The sequence below is a fragment of the Nannospalax galili genome, unplaced genomic scaffold (genome assembly GCF_000622305.1).
Source record: "Nannospalax galili isolate Female #2095 unplaced genomic scaffold, S.galili_v1.0 scaffold1725, whole genome shotgun sequence".
Taxonomy (NCBI): domain Eukaryota; kingdom Metazoa; phylum Chordata; class Mammalia; order Rodentia; family Spalacidae; genus Nannospalax; species Nannospalax galili.
In genome coordinates this window covers 167,969-172,430 of record NW_008352439.1, presented here as the reverse complement: position 1 = coordinate 172,430, position 4,462 = coordinate 167,969, and positions in this window count along the sequence as shown.

The following is a 4,462-nucleotide window of genomic DNA, read 5'->3' as shown; positions in this document are numbered from 1 at the left end:
TTCTTATAATTATAATAATTTATTTTTAAGTTAACCACTTTTCCATTTGGTTCTCACCTTCTTGTATTCCAGTGACTATTTTAGAATTGAGTTCTGTAGTGTTTGATGTGAGCAAAATCCTTTCACCTGCATGGAATATCTATTTTATCCTTTCTTTTTCATTCAGTATTAAGTTAAATCCAAAGTTATTTTCTTATAAATAGCATTTAGATAGGAATTATTTTATTTTTCTGCTCTGTTAATCCATAGCTTGTGTTTCCTGGGGCATTTTATTTCATTTATTCTGAATAGAAAAGAAAGTAAGAAAAATGTCATTTTTAGCAGATACAGTCAAATTATACTTAAAGACACAATGCTCACTTTAAATAGCTCAATAAACTTATTGATGTTACTCAATTTGTAATTACTACCTTAAATAGATACATTGCTGTGGAATTTCATATAAATAAAGCTACATTAATGAAAGACCAAACTCATTGATTACTGTAGGCTTGAAGAATGGACATTGGACACAAATAATTTATTTGGGGGTGGCTGATTTCATTTTAAATCTTAAAAAGTTTATGTTTATTTATATGAAAATTAAATACTGTTGATATTTTCTTTTTTTACATAGAAAATAGTTCAATACAATGTTAACATACAAAATAACTTGCTGACCAATTAAAGGGACTTCCTGTAAAGTGACTCAAATTGACTCATTTTCCATAATGCCTGTTAATTTATACTTCACTTTGTACTTTCTCTCATCTGTCAAATACTTTCAATATCTCACCACTTGTGCCTCAATTCATGTTCCAAATATAGCATGCATGACAAGAATCATTTCCACTATCATAAATTCCAGACAATAGATTAAACTGATGTCTATAGAGTCACCTACACATCATAGAATGTCTCACATTAGGATTATTGTGTGGATGGAGGAACTGGTTGCTGGTGTAGCTTCCTACAGTTCCAATCTCCTTTGACTTTCTGTGAGAAATCATCAGTGTCATTATTTCCCACTTATACTTACAGAAATCTCAAAAGGACATCTCCCTATCAGGACAGTTTCATGAACCTACTCCTAGCTCTGATTTAACTACTCACCAGTCCATGTGCTTGGAGTTTTAAGATTGAGTTAGGTGTCTTGCAACCTTGTCAAAGACTTCATGCAATACCACGTTAAATGTTAGTCTCTGTTTTTTATACGGTCATTATAACTTCCAATACTGGTTTTATATCTGAAATAAAAAGAGTTGTTAAAAGTCACTCTAGTTGTCACTCTATGTTAATACTAGCTGAGAACTTACAACCTAAGACTAGGAGACATTTTGTAGCACCAGATAGTTCTACCTGCTCACCAACTTCTGGAATCTTAAAAGAAAAAGTATTCTGAAGTTTTTGGAATAATTGTGTGTTAAAAGTATCTTGTCCCATTGAGAAAGTATGGCTGTTAATAGGCAAGTCCTGGGGCACAGTCTTCCTTTTCTGTCGTTTTTATAACCTTAATCTCAAAATTTATAGCTCTTGCTTCCTGATCCCCCATTACTCTTTCCTGATTGGCCTTTTACCAGTGGTTCTGAAGGTGACTGTGCAAACAGCACAGGAATCAACATTCCCAAGCAAAGTAGTTCATCTACTCATGGAATTCATGCTCAACATCTTTTGAAATTCATTAAGAACTGTGTTAGGTGTTTTTCAATGCTGTTTTGTCTTTTAAATTTTAATTTTAATGTTTTACTATGTTTCTGAACTTGTGTGTGAGTGTTTTAAATTGTGGCCTAATTACAGACCTCTGTGAACTATAATTCAGACATGCCTAATTTTCTAAAGGTGGCTTACTAATATCTGGTTGGAAGAACATTCTTTCCTTTATATTACACCCTAACAAAATAATTTCTTACCATTTTTTGAAATGAAAAACAGTTTTACTGTGGTGTAAACAACATGATTAAGCTTTAGTGTTATATTGGGGCTGAAGATAACAGCTCCTTTTCCAGAGGACTTGCGTTCAGTTCCATGGATCCATATAAGCTGACCCATAAATGTCTGAAACTCTAGCTGAAGGGTATCTGATGTCTTCTTCTGGACTCTTTTGGAATCTGCTCTCAAGTGTGATGCACATATAGAGGCAGACATGCACACAAAGAAAAAATAAAGTCTTTTTGAAGAGTATGACTATCTCTATTTCTTTATAAATTATTATCTATTGTCACTAAATAATAGTGCAAATTTGTGCCATTTTAGGATGTTAGAATTTGGAAGCTCTTAGTATAAAACATTCAGTAAATCATTTTTTCAAGTAAAAAAATAATTATGGCTACATCAGCACTTCCTATTGCTTGGTTAAATATTTTCTGTCTTTTTTAGTGCTAATTTTTTCCACTCTTATGTAGTCTTGTTCCTGATTGGATGAGTTTTCATGGTATAATAATTTGAATATATTGTATCTTTTGTATATACTATAATATATTTTGTGGCTATCAAATGGAGTTAAAAATGTTATATAGCATTTAACTAAGCTGACGGTATCTTACCTTTAATTTTATGCAAAATCCCTGTACATTTTTAAACTCCTGCATTTGTTACGAATTCCTGATTCTAATTGTTTTTATGTTATGCATCTGTTTAAATATTTTTGTAGTGATAATTATCATTAATATTTCCTTACTCAATTTTCATAGGAATAAAATGGCGTGAGTAATATTATATTTATTGCATTAATTATAGCATATTTACTATATTTTATTGATATTTGCTATATGTGATATTTAGACTGTCCTATGTTAATTCTTTGATTTCCTTGTATCCTTTTACTACAGCATGGAGATTGTCTTTAGGACTTCTTAAAAGTAATGACCAATGGCCCTAAGTGAAGAGTAGTGGGCCTACAGCTAAGAATACTGGACATATGTTTCATTGTGGGAGTCTTTAAGATAATGAGACATTATGAGTTTTAGCCCATTATTTTTCTTAAGAGTAATCATTTCTTATTTTCATATTTATATGTGTTTTGTTTTATAGCTTTCCATCAGTAGTATCAGTACCTAAAAGTAGACTTTTGTCTTTTTTTTTCCTACTGCAATCCTTACTACCTTCATTGCATTATACCAGATTTGGGAAAATATTCACACTTGGAAGAATGAAAAAATTAAATGGTTTAACTGTGTCAAATATTGGTGTACTTTTAAACTCTCAGATTTATACTGCTTTACTTATTCCACATTGTTTCCAATTATTTTTTCTAGCTGGATTTATTTAATTAATTGACATTTAATGATCAGCTGTAAGAATGTGAAATTGTATGGGATCCAAAAATAAATACTGCAATAGAGCCATCCTCAAGGAGACTATACCAAGGTGCTATGGTGAAAACCCAGCGTGAGCTCCTATGATCCAGGAGAGGGTGAGGATTTAGAGCAAGTTAGAAAATGGGAAATCATGTTGCAAGTACTGAGGAAATTTTGTTTGGCAAAGTTGGAGTCAGCAGAGATTTAGTAGCTGGTGAAAAAATATCAATATATTCTTGTAAAAATTTAATTCATATGGTGGAAAGAAATATTTAGATACTAAAAATATACAGTATTCCAACTGATTATTTACAGGGATAAAATCATTAAGATTTTGGAGGATTATACAGCATATATTAGATTTGTAAACACTGGAATATATGGAATATATAAGATATATGGAAATCTTCTCTTCCAGAGTTTATACATTCTTCCATGAACACTGTCCATGAATCCAGCATGGCCAAACTCATTTTCTCTAAGACCAATGCTTAGTTAATATTTTTAAGGGACACAAATAAGACACAGACTCTTATCTCACTTGGGTGTCATGTCAGTTACAGCTTGTCAGAAATGTGTGGAAACATGAATACAATCTCTGAACTTGTCTTGAGAAGGGCCATCAGAATAAATACATGGAAAGCTGGAGGAGTGCAGATCACAGTTGGAAGAGTTCAGTGTAGTGCTCCCTCTGTGCATTCAAGTCAGACAAACTTGGAGTCCAGCTTAAAATCAACAAGATACTGTCATGGATAGTAGGACGTTTAATTTTATGTATAAAGTTGGCTTGGTTCAGGACCTGGTTATTTAAGGAAAAATTAATCTAGATTTTACTGAGGATATATTTGATAGACATAACCCCAGTATCCAAACACTTTATCTTAATGCAGATTACATTCTATATTATTGAAGTTTAGCAAAAAGAGAATTTTCTGCAAAAAGAGGAATTTCTGCCTCATGCATGACAGTTTAACAGTGATAGGTTTCAGGCTCCAAGTTAGTTCAAGTCTCAGACTTCCTAGTTCAGGAGCTTGTTTGGTAAAACCTCCCTCCCCCTCTTTTACAAAGAGTCTTCTGTCTCAAAATGTCTGTTATCTTTCCCTTTCATTCTCACCTTCTCTTCATCCCTCTTCAATATGTATTTCTCTGTGTGTGATGAGTACATTCATAGAACATAAAAAGATAGT